At 37.5% G+C, this 16,855-nt stretch overlaps 1 pseudogene; it reads right to left on the bottom strand.

The window, feature by feature from the left end:
- Window positions 1-4,977: 4,977 nt before the first annotated feature.
- On the bottom strand, window positions 4,978-6,270 carry LOC121436154 (annotated as a pseudogene).
- Window positions 6,271-16,855: the final 10,585 nt, after the last annotated feature.

The raw sequence follows: 16,855 nt of genomic DNA, 5'->3' as shown, positions 1-16,855 counted from the left end.
TAGTGTAATTAAGGGAAAAAAGGGAAAATAAGCAAAGAACATAATTATACTGATAAATTCTCATTTAGAAATTATGCGATTTTCCATATTCCTTGAGAAACAGCCTTATCAATAAAACAGAGAAAACACAAATTTTCATTAAATGCTACTCAATTTAAATAAAAGACAATTGGATATTTTTCTTTTACTCTGTTACTACCTAGAAACCTAGCTGTGCTTTAATTAGTGTGGATACAACACATTCTTCAAATATAGTGAAAATATAAAATGTTTCCTCCATACTACATTGTGGAGTATAAACAGCAAGATGTTAAAACACTTCAGAATCCTTCTGAAATAATTTTGACTTTGCTTATGTGATATTTGCAAAGCTTTACTTAGTAATGTTTCTTCAGATGGTTCAAATATAACATTTGGGTGATTATACATATTTAAATATAAAAAATCACCCATATTCTAAATGTTGATGGTGGTAGTACACAATTAACTTCTCTGAAAGTTTGTGAATGAAGCATGGCATATGTTCCACCCTTGATGAATTACACACACCCATTGTAAGATCCAGAAAAGAAAGAATTCCCATGCCAACCTTCAAACTCTCAGCAGGAATTTATTCCGGCCACAACTCCACACCAATGACAGGGCAAACCAACACAAAATGGGACTTCACCAAAGGGATTGTTTATGGAAGGGTCAGAATGGGTTTCCCATAAAATGCTATAAGAAGCCCAAGTGTTTTGTTCTGTTTTACATTTAGGCCAATAAACTCCTATCCTTTAAGTTATAGGGTTTTCTCACCATCATGTGATCAAAGATGCAGGCTAAAACAGCCCCATTTAGAGATATTTGAGATATCACAAAGACGGAAAGTACAATAAAAGCACTGGAAAATTAACTGTGATTTTGTTCACATTCTTTAGCAAGTGAAGCAGCCTCCTTGGGACTTGGTGGTTAAATTGGGGAACATCACCAATTGTGTACTTATTGCTGTCAGTTGCACATATTTGTCAAAGATGGATGTCTTTGTTTTTACTCTTGATTCCCAAGAGACTTGTCTTTAGTAAAATGCGATGTAAGAAAGAAAATAAACAACAACCAAACAAACAAATTTCAAAAACTCAGAGCCTGTGTTATTCATTAGAGCAACTATGATGCATATTTAGTAGAGAAAATAGCAATACTATAACAAGAGACAGCAAGGGTTTTTCAAAACTAAATAAAATAAAATAAATAAATAAGAAATAGCATATTACAGACCAAGCAATATCTAATCTAGAAAGCAAAGATTTTTACGTTTCTTTCACATTTCTTGAGAAATCACCATGTCAGTAAAATATGTTTCAATGAAATGGTAATACAAACATACATGAATTTAAAAGGGAACAGAGTAGTACACACAGGCACACAGAAACCAACTCAAAACTGTGCATTCTGTGGAACTAAGACTCAGCAAGGATTAGCTGAATGCATAAGTGAAGGCTGAGGTGAGATTTATTAATTTTCTAGTGCTTTCATAAATCGAAGAAATAGCCTGCAATCCAATTGGAATCAACATCTAATTCAAATGTACATATACATTTGCATTCACACACACACACACACACACACATGCACACACACACACACACACAGTGCACATTTATTAAACACATTGCTTGCCCTCAGAAGAGTTAGATTATTTTCTCAATGTTTGGGATTAAGTGATCACTAACAACTCAAAGTTTCCTCTGTGATTAAAGTAGTTAGGATAAAAGTTGCATTATGAGCCCATCTTGAATACATTCAAGAAACAATATTTCCTCTGTTATCTGAAGTTGGAGAGACTCACTGCCTCTTAACCCAATTCTATTCAAGTGGTATTCTGTGGAGATTTTCAGTTTGGGCCATAATAGGGATCCTTTTCATCTCAAATCCATCTCAGATAGGAATACTATTTGGAGGCCCACTCTGGTTTCAATGGAAGTGGAGAATATCGCTATGAATACGATGCCACACAAAGGATATGCTGCTGGTTTGCTATGCTAAAACTTATGCTTCATGAGTGAGAAAAATATGCCTTCCAAGAGCAGGTATCACTCTCCTAGGCAAAATGTTCTCCTTAAGGGTCCATATTACCCTTAGCAAATGTATTGGTGTAGCAGTCTGACTCTTCTTAATTGCCACTTCACTGAGGCCCTTAAAAAATACAAGCTTACTAATCAGAGTAATAAGACAACAACAAAAAAGATCAAGGGGATACAATTGGAAAAGAATGAGTCAAATTTTCACTATTTGCTGATGATATGATAGCATACATAAGTTACCACATTCTACCAGAAAACTCCTACAGCTGATAAACACCTTCAGTAACATGGTAGGATACAAGATTAACTCAAAAAATCAGTAGCCCTCTTATATACAGATGATAAATGGAATGAGAAAGAAATCAGAGAAGCATCACCCTTCACAATAGCCAAAAATAACATTAGATATGTTGGGATAACTCTAACTAAACAAGTAAAAGACCTGTATGAAAAGAACTTCAAGTCTTTGAAAAGAGAAATTTAAGATGATATCAGAAAATAAAAATATCTCCCATGCTCTTGGATAGGTAGGATTAACATAGTAAAAATGGCAAACTTACCAAAAGTAATCTACAGTTTCAATACCCATCAAAGTCCAAGCAAAATTCTTCATAGACCTCAAAAGAACACTACTCAATTTCACATGGAAAAACAAAAAAACCAGAATAGCCAAGACAGTTCTAAACAATAAAGGAACTTTTGGAGGTATCACCATCCCTGACTTCAAACTTTACTATAGAGCTACAGTAACGAAAATAACTTGGTATGAAAATAAAAACAGACAGGAGGACCAATGGAATTGAATCAAAGACCCAGATATCAATCCATATACCTATGAACACCTGATTTTGACAAAGAAGCTAAAATTATAAAATAGAAAAAGAAAGCATCTTCAACAAATTGTGCTAGCATAAATGGATGCCAACATGTAGAAGAATGCAAATAGATTTATATCTATCACCATGCACAAAACTCAAGTCCAAATGGATCAAAGACCTCAACATACAACCAACCACTGAACCTCTTAGAAGAGAATGTGGGAAGTAACCTTGAACACATTGGCACAGGAGACTATTTCCTAAATTTAACCCCAGTAGCACACACACTGAGCTCAACAATTAATAAACAGTGCCTCCTAAAACTAAGAAGTTTCTGGGAAGCAAAGGACATAGTCAACAAGACAAATGACAGCCTACAGAATTGGAAACGATATTCATCAACCCCATATCTGACAAAGGATTGACTGCCAAGCTATACAAAGATCTCAAGACACTAGACATTTAACGAAAAAATAATACAATAAAAAATAGGGTACAGACCTAAATAGAGAACTCTCAACAAGGGAATCTTAAAAGGACAAAGACACTGAAGGAATTGCTCAACATTTTTAGTTATCAGAGAAATGCAAATTAAAATAACTCGGAGATTCCAGAATGTCAGAATGGCCAAGAACAAGATGACAGCTTATGCTGGAGAGGATGTTGAGTAAGGGCAATAAGCCTCCATTGCTGGTGAAAGTGCAAACTTGTATAGCCATGCTGAAAATCAGTATGGCAGATTCTCAGAAAATTAGGAATTAGTTTACTTCAAGACCCAGCAATACCACTTTTAGGCACATACCCAAAGGATGCTCAATCATACCACAAGGACATTTGCTAAACTATGTTCATAGAATCATTACTCATAATAACCAGAACCTGAAAACAATCTGGATGCCCCTCAACCATAGAATGGATAATGAAAATGTGGAACATTAGTACCACTCAGTGCTAAAAATTAATGGACAGAACTAGGACAAAACCATACTGAGTGAGGTAATCCAGACTGAGAAAGACAACTATGATATGTACTTATTCATAAGTGGATATTAGCAATGGACAAACACCCTACAATCCATAGCCTTACAGAAACAAGACAACAAAGAAGACCCTAAGAGAGACATATCTATCTAAGAAGGAGGAAAAACAAGTTCTTAGTAAATTGGGAGCATGGGGGCATGAGGGAAGGTAGAAAGGGAGGAAGGAAGGGGAGTGGGAAAAATATCTCAATAAAAAAATAAAAAAAAGTACAGGCTTGACATGATAGCTGACCAAGTTACAAGCAAAACTTATTTTATTCTGAGAGGCAAACTATTATGAATTAATGCATGGCCTTTTAGCCTTCACATTAATAAGACACATTCAGAATCACAAATCTATCTCAGAAATATCAGAGATGTTTCCATTTCATTTCTTCTGACACTGGAGAAAACAGTGGTGTTATTCATACCAGCAGAAGTCAGTAATAGAATCAATTATTTGTTTTAAAGGGATAATAATAAGAACATAACAAAATAAAGCATACTAATATAAAAAAAAAACTATTACATTGGGTTTGAAGAAGCAAGCAGAAAGGAAAAAGCCCAAGAGAAGGCATAAGAATCAGAGAATCACTCTTTCACACTCTTGCAAATCCATTAAAATCACTAAACTGGAAGCCATCATACACATGCAGAGGACATGGTGTAGGCCTATGCTGGCTCTCTAAATGCTGCTTTGGGCTCCATGGTTCCATATGAGTTTTGCTTTTGTTGATTTAGAGGGCTTTTTGTCTTGGTCTCTTAAACTCTGGCTCTTAAACTATTTGTCTCTTCTTCCCTGGGGTTCCCTGAGCCCTGAGGGATGCTATTTGATAGAGACATCACATTTAAGTCTTAGTGTTCCAAGATCTCATGATCTGTATGATGCCTCTGTCTATGCTGCCATATGCTGCAAGAAGAAGCTTCTCTAATCATAGCTGGGCAAGTCACTGATCTATGAGTATAACACAATGTCAATGGAATCATTTTATTGCTACATTTTTCCCTTTTGACAAATGGTTTATTAACTTTTGTATTAGTATAAGTATCTTTTATTACACTGTATAATACTGAGATTCAAGGAGTTGGGAAACTGGCAATGATAAATTTGGGTATCTGGTCTCACAAACGTACGTGCTACTCTACATCTGATTATGGAATGGCTGCTAAGAGGATCACCCTACCTCTGTACCCATTCTATTCCATAGCCAAAGCAAGAGTACTGCCAGTGAATTTCAGACAATTGGTTTTGGTTATGCCTTCCCAACAGGTAGCATCACCACAGGCATAGACTAAGAGCTCCTGGAGCCTCCAATAGCAAAGGACTGAGTTACCATCATATCCCCCATTGGAAATAAATACAATGGCCCTCCTTCTTGAGGGTGCAAGACTGCAATGGTGATTTTTGCCATTAGATCCTCTGTACTGGTAGCAGAGTTCCCTAAAGAGACTGATGGCTATATGTACTAACGGAGGTCCATTCAGTTCAATACTGTGGAAACCAAGCTGATAAGTGACAGCATTGGCTACTGCGTGGGTATCAGCTATTGAACCTGAGCGTAGCAGAAGACCCAGTCATGGATAGATGCCAGCTTGTCAGTCAATGCCTGCTGGGCAATTGAGGATCCAGTGGTTGCTCTGGAATGAATTACCTTGTTTTTCTTGTCAGTCAGTTGCTTACTTGGCAACGTAGGATAAAGTAGTTGTTACACAGTCTCCTTCTATAACCATAGCCCCATCTAATGGCACAGGCATGTTGTGGCCCCAGTTAAGATTTCCTGATTTTCTCAGTCTGAGATTAGAGCCTTCACCCCCAAAGCTGATGCAGATCCCACTCCATGAATAGGTAAGGTGGTCGCTATCTCCCTCTTCTACTGCTGTCATTGTTAATAATAGTATTTGACTTTCACCCTAGGTCCCTAGATATCTAGTATCTGACTCTTTGTCATCCAAGTAGTGTCATTCATGAGTTCCATCTTGTGGAGTGGGCCTTAATACCAGTCAGATACTATCTGGTTACTCCCACAAGCTTTGTGCCTTGGGGTTTACATTTCTTTTTTGGTATCATGCAAAAGACCTTCCTGTACCAAAGACACTAATACACAGGAGTGTCTTTGTAGAGCTCTATGTAGACACCAGCTTAATTTCCCTGTGTTTAATGAGTTGTGTAGCTGTTGTCTTCAGCAATGAGGCCTTGATGTCAAGTTTGTGGAAAGCAACCAATACTCGTGGCAACATTCTAGGTTGTTAAGGGATTCCTCTCAGGATCTTTTGGCCAACAACTCAATTAGATGTAAGCCAATCCCAGTACTGGAAGCTTACCTGACAGATCATGCTGGCTAGGATGTGGCATGAGGGGAACATAGCCATTGCTGGCTAGAGCACAAACTTGTATAGCTACTATGGAAATCAAGAAATAATCTCATCGGGAAGATCAGAATTGATCTGCCTTAAGATCCAGATATACCACTCGTGGGCATATACATTTCATCCTACCACAGAGACTTGTAGTATAGATAGATGCAGATGGTATAGGAAAGGGGAATGAAGTAGATAGTTATGGATGTATGGAGGGTGCTGAAAAGAAAGGATCAAGTGGGATGGGTGAGAGGAGGACAAACAAGGGAATACAAGAAGAGATAGCTAAAAAGTAAGGGGTATTTGAGGGGCAGTATGGAAACTAATTCAGTAGAAGCATCCTAAAATATAAACATATAAAGATGATCTAAGGTGGGCGGTGGTGGCACACAACTTTAATCCCAGCACTCAGGAAGCAGAGGCAGGCAGATCTCTGTGAGTTCAAGGCCAGCCTGGTATATAAGAGCTAGCTCCAGGACAGGCTTCAAAGTTACAGAGAAACCCTGTCTCAAAAAGACAAAAATGTGATTTAAATGAAATTGCCAAGTAATGGGGAGACACAGCCCCAATGGGTCATTTCTTCTTACCAAAAGAATCAAATTCTTAATCACCATGAAAACTGCATACAGAGTTATAACCAGTTGATTTTACACTTCATAGCATTAGAGATGACATTGCAGCTACTCTCTGTAGCATTGGCTTGTAACAATGTACCACTCAAATTTTAATAAATAAGTAAAATAGTTGCTGTCTCACCCTACCAGGAAATAGAAATGTTAAAATGAATTTATTTTCCCCGAAATGATGCAATCCATAAATTCCTGAATTTTTGTCATAATCAAAGAAATTGTATTTTAATAAATGCCTTTTTGAAGAATGTCTCCTTTGTATTAAAACTAAGCGCAAAACAAGACATTCTTCCATATGTCTCAATGCAATTCATAATGGAAGTTATGTAACTGACCTTAATAATGGTCTGGCAGAGAATGCTTAAAGGAATAAGAGAATCATCATATGATTTTTAAGCCATTCTAAAATTAATTATTCTGCTACTCAAAGATCTAAGGAATAGCATTGCAAACAAGAGGACAATGGTGTGTTGGTTTGTTCTTAGAGGCCATCAAGTGGCATATTCATCGCTAAGGAGACCCACCCTGAAATACGAAACCAGAGGAAGAAGCGCAGCCTACTTTAGTTTATTTTTTTTCCATTTTACAACCATCATTACTCCAGATGGCTCGCATTAGCTCTTTGAACTACCAAGGTTCATTTCAATTTTTACAAATTATATTCATGGTAGTAGTAATAATATGGCTGGCTTTTATTAGGTTTGGTATATATTTGGTATAGTGCTAAATTCTTCTGGCCTTCTATGTAAAAGCCTATTCTTGAAAGATTAAACAAAGAAAGGTCTTGCCTATTGTAGGCATATACCACCCTCCTGCCATCACCTCACTAGTCCTCACACAGCATCCATCAGGATGTATAAAGCAAACGAGTAAGAAAAGGGTGTTTAGATGAAGGATTACCTATAACAGAAGAAATTACTCAAAGATATCTGGGTTACCAAAGCCCACTCCAGGATCCAGCATGAGTGACAGCTTATAAAGACAGGAACCTGGAGCATACCACATAGCCTACAGGCAGCTCAAGAGTTTGAAGAATGTCCTTTCCAAGTGCCTTAGTTGGTTTGGATCTCTTCCAGGCAGCTGATCTGGTCTGAGAGTCTTCTTTTGTATCTCAGCCTCTTTGAGTTCTTTGTAGCACCATGTTGCTGTGTCTGAGGGAATGCTTGGCTTTTATTATCTTACTCTGCCAGGGTGTAGCCTAATGAATCTGCTCAGTTTCAGGGACTTCCTAGAGTTATTTTGAGTTGTTTACCTTCCTGACTAAGGAGATTCCTGTGGGGGTATAATGTTTCAAACCCAGAGAAAATTTTTACAAAACAAAGGTTCTATAAATAAAAGTAGGAGAGAAAGAGGACTAATGAAGTGCTATGTAACTACACAAAATTAATAAATAGCTTTAGACAAAGAAAAGACACTGTTAAATAGGACAAATATTAGTAGTTCTGGGACCTCGTAATATTATATTCAGGAGGAAGTTATTGAAAAGGTAAGTTAATCAACTACTGTTAAACTCTTAGGAATCCCCAAATATACACTAGTGGTCTCTACAGAGTGAATCATTTGTTCCACACAAAGAACAATGATCCATTCAGAATTTGTTATTGTAGTGCTCATGCATGTGTATATGTGTGTGTGTGGTGCATGTGTGTGAGCATATTGGCAATACAGATCTATGCACACATGTGTAGAGGGTTAAGCAAGGCATTGAATGTCTTTGTCAATTGCTCTCCTCAATATTGCATTAGCACTGACCTAGAAGCTCACTGTTTAGGCTGTGATGTCTGGTCAGTGAGCTCTAGAGATCCACACCACTGATAGTCCTTTCCCATACTAGGGTCACAGATGTGCACAGCCATGGCTGGCATTTTACAAGGGTACTGGGGAGTCATACTCAGATACAGAGCCCAAAACACTGAATCTCCATTAATTTAATGAAAACACTCTTAACCTTCTTTTCTAGACTGTCGAGATTACTACAGCTGCTTATTATTAAATCTAAAAATCTTCCCAGTAAACTTGATGAAAACATGCCTCAATTAGCTACTTCTTTACTCCTCTGTATTACATATAATTTTGTGAAGTGATAGTCGGGCAAGCCATGATATAACGACACTAATGTAATCAATATTCTATTCTCTTCTAGTTCCTGAGAGCAAAGTTAGAATAAACTTCCTAGGGTGCCTGGTACCTGATAGACTGGTGTGCCTGACTTCTTGCCAGAAGAGTATGGAAGGAAGAAGTATGTGATATTCAAGACTAGCTATTAAAAATTTTTCCTGTTCTGTCTCTCTCCATATATGTGGTTAGAATCAAAGGAGAAAATAGTATGATGGCAAGAGAAAACATGGGATGCTCCAGAAAGTTTGAAGAGAGAGTTGTGCTAGGAATATAGCTCAATTGGTAATGATGTTTGTTGTGCAAGCATGGAAACCCAAGTTTATTCATGAAAACACTCATTAAAAAGCTGGGCGTGGTAAATAGATATACCTATAATCTTGGTGCTGGAGAAGCAGAGAGAGGAGAACCCCAGGGGTTCATTCTCTGGCCAACTTAGACTACTTGGTAGGCTCAAGACCAGTTGAGAGACCTGATTTCAAACAAAAAAGGTAGTGAGACCTGAGGAACAACACCTCAAGTTTTCCTCCAGCATCAACAAGTGTGCACAGAAGTGTAACACTGGGACTCCCACTTACATATGTTCCTTAACACGTGGCACATGTGCATACATGCACATACACAGACACAGAAGATGTATCTAGTTTTGAATAATCACAAAATTCTACTCCATAAAGCCAGTGAATTTTCTGAAAGAGGTTGTATTTTTGTCTATAATAGTTATCATCGATTACCTTGACTAATAATATACTGAAGGCATATGTATGTCTCCAAATAAAATGATAGCTATGTATTTCAGCTCTTCCAGCATAATTATCAGGTCATTAAGTGATAATAATTATTTTCCTCTGCAAAGTGAGCAATCTTAATATGCATCTGCTTACGCTAATTCAGTATTGTTCAGATAGTCTATGGTTCTGTTTTCACCATTCCTGTGAAAGGTAGCAGACTGCTTTGTAAGTGGGGGAGCTTAAACAACAGAAATCCATCATCTCACAGGCCTGAGGGATCATGTCTGCTATGAAGGTATGTGCCAGGTGAGTTTTCCCAGAGCCCCTTCACCTTGGCTTAGATACATCCTTTCTCTGCCTTCATAATGGCCTCTCTTCTGTGTCTTAATGTAAGATTCCACTTTTATGAAAATATCTCATTAGGACACAATCTCGTGGACACATTTTAACATATGTGTCTTCTTTAAGAACTTATTTTCAAATACAGCAGCATTTGAACCCTGCATTCAACTGTTTTAGTGTGGGAACTGGACATCCTATTTGTAAACATTCAGTCATATTAGAATAAAAGAATCAGCCAATATTTTTATTTCTGTCTCTTCACCCCTCTCCCATATTTAGTGACAACTGGGCTGTGGACAGTTTTTTGAAGGGGGGAAACAATTATTTTAATTATCATCTTCTGGATTTCTCTCATGTCTACTTTCCTTTACCTCCAAATCATTCTACTATTTACTCAAAAAGTCCACACATATTTCTGAGCTGCTCGGTAGAATACAGACTGTAATTTTATACATGCTGTAAAGTTGAAAACTCCATTCAGCCTGGGGTTTTAATCACTTGATTTTTGTTTGTTTGTTTGTTTTTGAGACATGGTCTCCATAATAAAAATGAACCCTGCCTCAGCGTCACAAATCTTAGGATTGCAAGTGGGTGCCATCACATCTAGCCTGTGTTTTCAATTTTAAATTTTTCTTTTTTTGTTTTATTTTGCTTTGCTTTGTTTTGTTGTTTGTTTGAGACAGGGTTTTTCTGTGTAGCCCTGGCTGTCCTGGAACTTGCTTTGTAGATCAGGCTTTTCTCATACTCACTGAGATCCACATGCCTCTGTTTCTAAGTGCTGGGATTAAAGGCATGTGCCACCACCATCTGGCTCAATTTTATATTTTAATACTTACTGCATTCAAATGTGACAACAGGCTAGGTATGGCCGTATGCTCTTATGATACCACTCCCTAGAGGGGTGGAAGTAGGTTTTCAAAATGTCAAGACCAGTCACATGCCACACAGCAGTTTAAGGCCAGCTGAGATAACTACCAAGACCTGTCTCAAAATAGTAACTCAAACAACAAATGAACAGTAACTAAAGCTATTTCCCTACCCCAACTTTTTTCCTAACATTCAGCTTCTACTTTCTCTACTTCTTGCTTCTGAATACAAGTGTTGCCATCTTGAATTCTCATTGAACATACACATTAAACCACAGTACAATGCCTCTGATTTATAGATGAATTCCATTAACTTTTCCCTCAGAACCTCGGCCAGACTTCCATCACACTAGTTGTACTCATCGTGTTGTACTATAATAATCACCATATAGTGCTTCAATTAATCTTCAGAATCTTAATCTCTACAATGTCTCTCTCTGGTTACAGGTGAAGGCAAATGAATCTTTGAGAAGTAGAGCATCTTATTCAAGGTCATATACATAAACAGTAACAGAACACACTTGAAGTGGAATCTATCTTCTCTGGTTCAAGTATTTTTTTAAATTTCTGCACATCCATACAGAAGTTTTATTATCTGGAAACATGTCACCCACGAGCTTTGATGGACGTGATTCGCACTAAGCTGCAAATAGAACCATGGTTTCCTATCAGCTGCCAACACATGGTTATAAAATCCAGGGTCATTTTAGTTTCTACTGTTATTGTGGTGGGGGCAGAAGAGAGGCTGCTCATTTCAGTTGAGGATAGCCACGTGTTAGCTTTTCAGCAATGAAATGTCTACTTTATTAAGTGAATATCTCACCAAGTATACTGCAAATTAAGGTGAAAATTATGACTGCTTTTGGTGTCATATAGGCAGCCAACAACATTCTTATATACTATGATAGATGATGTGGGATTCCCATCTGTATGCTGTGAATAAGTGTCAGTACTATTGGTACATAAAGAAGCTGATTTGGTCTGTAGCAGGGCAGACTATAACAAGGCAGGAAATCCAAGCAAAGATAGAGGAGGAAAGGAAACAGTTAGGGAGATGCTGTGTAGCTGACAAAGAAGCAAGAGGTAATAAAACACAAGCCTACTGGTTAAAATATACAATAATAAAGTGAGTAATTTAAGATATAAGAGTTAGTTAGTAAGAAGCCTGAGCAAAGAGGCCAAACAGTGTTGTAATTAATATAGTTTCTATGTGCTTATTCAGGTCTGGGTGGCTGAGAATGATAGTACCGTCTCCATTTACAAATGGTGCTCAAACATTTGGCAAGAATATTTACATAAAGCCTAAGAAAGCTTTAAAGAAAAGGGCTTCTAGACCCTCAAAAATAAGAGTCAATTTGAGCTTATTGTTAGCCACATATTTTTAGATAGGCTTTGTGATGTGGGATTTCCCTCTGTTTTCTTGAATACCATTGATGAAAAAAGAAACTGCTTTGAAACTTTAGCAAGACAGAGCTTTGGTTGACAGGTAAGTCAGAACTGAATGCTAGCAGAAAGAGGGTGGAGTCAGAGAGATTCCATTGAGCAGCCAGAGACAGATGCTGGGAATATTACCCAGTAAGCCACAGCTATGTGGCAATACACAGATTAATAGAAATGGGTTAAATTAATATGTAAGAGTTAGACAATAAGAAGCTAGAGCTAATGGGTCATCAGTGATTTAATTAATACAGTTTCTGTGTGGTTATTTCAGGGGCTAAGCTATCCAGGAGGCCAGGAAGAACAAGTGGCCTCCTCCAATAGATCGGCATGCCGACATAGTGAACTAAGTCCATGTAAAACGTGAGAAACCTTAAAAATTAATTCTAGACACAAAAGAACAGAGTTAAGCATGTTTGCTAGCAGCATTTTCTTGGAGGGCTTTTTTTTTTTTTTTTTTTTTTTTTTTTTTGCTAGAACCAAGCAGAGGCATGGCTTATTTGGGAGATTTCCTGGTTTGGCCATAGCCCGGGGAGAAAAGTCGTGCAGTTTTGAAGTGCAGCTTTTTGGGCCACACTGCCAGGGCAAGCTCTGGCTATGGAGAATTAGAATGGCATTTGTGGGCCCAGGTGTTTGTGTGCCCACTTGCGGTTGGGAGAAAAGTGGCTGAGACCATGCCCGAGGCTCAGTGCTCCACTCCTGGGCAGGCAGCAGGATCTGATCTACTAGGCATGCACAGGCAAAAGAGCATGGAGGATTCCCACCACCATACACATATATATTTCCAGTTTGTGCAGTGTTCTGCATGGCAGATTTAGCTATTACTCAGATAAAAAGGGTGTATTGCTGTATGCTCATTCTCAGAGTTAAATGATGAGTGTGGCTCCTACCTGGCAGCCCCAAAGCCTCCACCATTTTAAAAGTGGAGAGAGGTGGAGCCAGCATTCAGACCTAAACAGAGAACTCTCAACAGAGGAACCTAAAATGGCTGAAAGACTTTTAAGGAAATGTTCAACATCTTTAGTCATCAGAGAAATACAAATCAAAACAACTCTGAGATTCCATCTTACACCTGGAAGAATGGCCAGGATCAACTTATGCTGGAAAGATTGTTGGGAAAAGGGAACATTCCTGCATTGCTGGTGGAAATGCAATTTTGTACAGCCCCTTTTGATGTCAGTGTGGTGTTTTCTCAGAAAAAACCTTCCTCAAGACCCAGTAATACTACTAGGATGCTCCATTGTGCCACAAGGACATGTGCTCAACTATGTTCATAGCAGCATTGTTTGTCATAGCCAGAACCTGGAAACAAGCTAAATGGCCTTTGACAGAAGAATGGATAAGGAAAATGTGATATATTTACATAATAGAGTACTACACAGGAGAAAAAAAATGACATATTGAATATTGCAGGAAAATGGATGGAGCTAGAAAACATTATTTTGAGTGAGGTAACCCAGACACAAAAAGACAATTATCACATGCACTCACTCATAGGTGGTTTTTAAACATAAAACAAAGAAATCTAGCCCACAAAACACAATCCCAGAGAATTTAGACAACAATAAGGACCCTAAGAGAGACTTGCATAGATCTAATCTACAGGGGAAGTAGCAAAAGACAAGATCTCCTGAGTAAATTGGGAGCATGGGGACCTTGGGGGAGGGTTGAAGGGGAGAAGAGGGAGGGGATCAGAAATAAATGTAGAGCTCAATAAAAATCAATAAAAAAAGAAAAAGAAAAAAGAGACAGCTTCCTGGTTCACACTGGTGGTATGAACGGATCTGTTTTTCATAGGAGGTCCTGTAATAGAGCACTTAAATGGGGTCTGTGAGCAGCATGTTGAAAGGTACTTGCTGGCAGTGTGGGCCAACTGCTTCCCAGAGTTAGGGTGGTAAACATGGTTTCCAGTGTTGGTGGTAAATCAATGTCTGCCATGTTGGAAAGCTAGGAGGGTGGAACCAATAGCTAAAGTGGCTTCACTAGTCCCAGCCATGCCTGCTTCACAATTCACAACAGTGATCAAAAAAGGGTTACAGATATGCAATAAAGACAGATTCATATAGAAACCAACCTCTAGACGTGCCATAATGTGTTTTAAAAATGTATGTAGGTTTGTGAAAATGGGTATCGGCAGTTATAGAAAAAAACAATTTTAAAAAGTAAAACAAAAGCGGGGAATCTGGACTGCTCTTCAGTCTTGAGAGGGAGGAGGAATGGAGTGGGGGGAGGGGGCGATGTGTAGGAGGAGGGGGAGGGAAATGGGAAACAGGGAGGAGGCAGAAATTTGTTTCAACAACTAAAATAAAAATAAACAAGTCAGGCGGTGGTGGTGCATGCCTTTAATTCCAGCACTCTGGAGGCAGAGGCAGGTGGATCTCTGGGAGTTCGAGGCCAGCCTGGTCTACCAGATCTAGTTCCGGGACAGGCACCAAAGCTACAGAGAGACCCTGTCTTGAAAAACCAAAAATAAATAAATAAATAAATAAATAACAAAAAAACAGTAAAGTAATATAAAATAGTACAAACAGTCATAGATTAAAGAAGTAAAGATAATAAAATAAATATTAAAAAGTAATAGAGTAAATGTAAAGAATTCACTTAAAGATGGAATATTCACAGAGAATCTGGATTATGTACATTATTGTGGTTTTTTTGGGGGGTTGACTATTAATGAGTTAATTGCTGAAAAACATTTGATTCTGGGGGCTCCTAAGAAAAAACAACATATATATTTTAAAGTTATCATGACTTAAAAATTTGAGTCTAAGAATATGCTACTTTGGAAAAGAGATTCTGCTTTTGTTTTCACAATAGATGAGAACCTGTGGATTCCTTCCAGGTTTAACACTTCAAAGACCTACAGAATATGACCTTTAAAATGTTTTAAGAACTTAGACTTTTCTCAGCAGTGTGACATGTAAGATTCTGGTAACACCAATCTACTCCAAGAGGATGATGAGCTTTTAAGAGGCTTTTTATGGACTGTTTGATGGTATGCTGTATAAACTGGACATGCAGGACCCACAGAATAATGACTGCAGAACTTCCCCAAAGAAAGCAAGACAGTTACTCAGGATGCCTGCTTCGTGAAAGAGTCTGCCAGACATTCTGCAGGACTGAAGAAAATGACAAACTACCAATACAAGTGACTGTCTTTCATATTTCCTGCTTCATAGAAAAGTCTGCTGGATACTATGGACCTGTAGGCTGAAGAAGGATACACCAAATTTACAAAAGAACTTTGAGTGACTGTCAATGCAACGAGATGTCTCTGTCAATTCTAGAGCTTCGAAAGTTGCTTCCAATTCACTTCCTATTTACTTAAGTAATAGTATATCCTCCTGGGGTCTTTGAAGGGGTTGTAGACAGATAACATAGTTACAGTTTTTCTTGTTTATAATAAAAGATGAGTTAATAAGAAATTTTAGACTCACAAAGATAAGATTGATAACAGAATATTTTCTTTAATTTTTGCTCATACAAATAGGCTAAATATTTTAGCTATAATTATTGCTTGATAACTGTTTTGTTATATGTAGTTTTACTAGGTTAAAGTTGAAACATTTCATTTTGTTTAGGCAGAAAAAAGGAGATAATGTGGGATTCCCATCTGTATGCTGTGAATATGTTTATTATCATTGATTAATAAAGAATCTACTTTGATCTATGGTGGAGCAGAATAAAGCAAGGTGGGAAATTCAAGCAGAGATAGAGAAGGAAAAAAAGCAGAGTCAAGGAGACACCATGCTGCCACTGAAGAATCAAGAGGTAACAAACCACAAGTCTTATGGAAAAATAAAAAATAATAGAAATGGGTTAATTTAAGATGTACAAGTTAGTTAAAAAGAAACTTGAGCTAATAGGCCAAACAGTGCTGTATTTAATATAGTTTCTGTGTGTATTTGGGTCTGGGCAGCTGGGAATGATAGTGCAATCTCCATTTACAGATTACCATTTATTTTTAAAAAGAAACAATATTAGAAAATAAAGTTTTTTTAAAGTTTCACTCATAATTTCTTTCCTCTTATCTATGTCATCAGAATTATATGGTTTTCAAACATCTGCTTGCATTAATTTTGCAATGTGAACAGATTAAAGTACTTGTTGTTATAAATTATGTAAATGACCGATGATTCCTTGACTTCCTGTAAGTATATGCCCCAAATTTAAAATTTATTTTATGTAAAAATGTGTGAAACACCGGTTGATTCAATTCTAAAAGTCATAACCATACATTTCTACTCCAATATGGCTCCAATAGAACTGCTAAGAGAGTTACCTAGATAACACAATCACCTTTACTACAATATATTCAAACAATGTCTTTTGTGTGTGTTATTGTATTCATTGGCTGTACTGTGAACTCCACTTTTGAAGAAAGAACAGAGTTACTAAATCAATATTACTACTAAAGCTGCATCATTAATTAGTAACATATTTTCAGACTTCAGAAGGCAATTGTATGAATCAGCAC

This window comes from Microtus oregoni, unplaced genomic scaffold (genome assembly GCF_018167655.1).
Source record: "Microtus oregoni isolate MIOR12 unplaced genomic scaffold, Mior012 000002F_ref0000024, whole genome shotgun sequence".
Classification (NCBI taxonomy): Eukaryota; Metazoa; Chordata; class Mammalia; order Rodentia; family Cricetidae; genus Microtus; species Microtus oregoni.
Note: the sequence above shows the minus strand (reverse complement) of the source record. Positions and strands in the feature narration are given on the sequence as shown.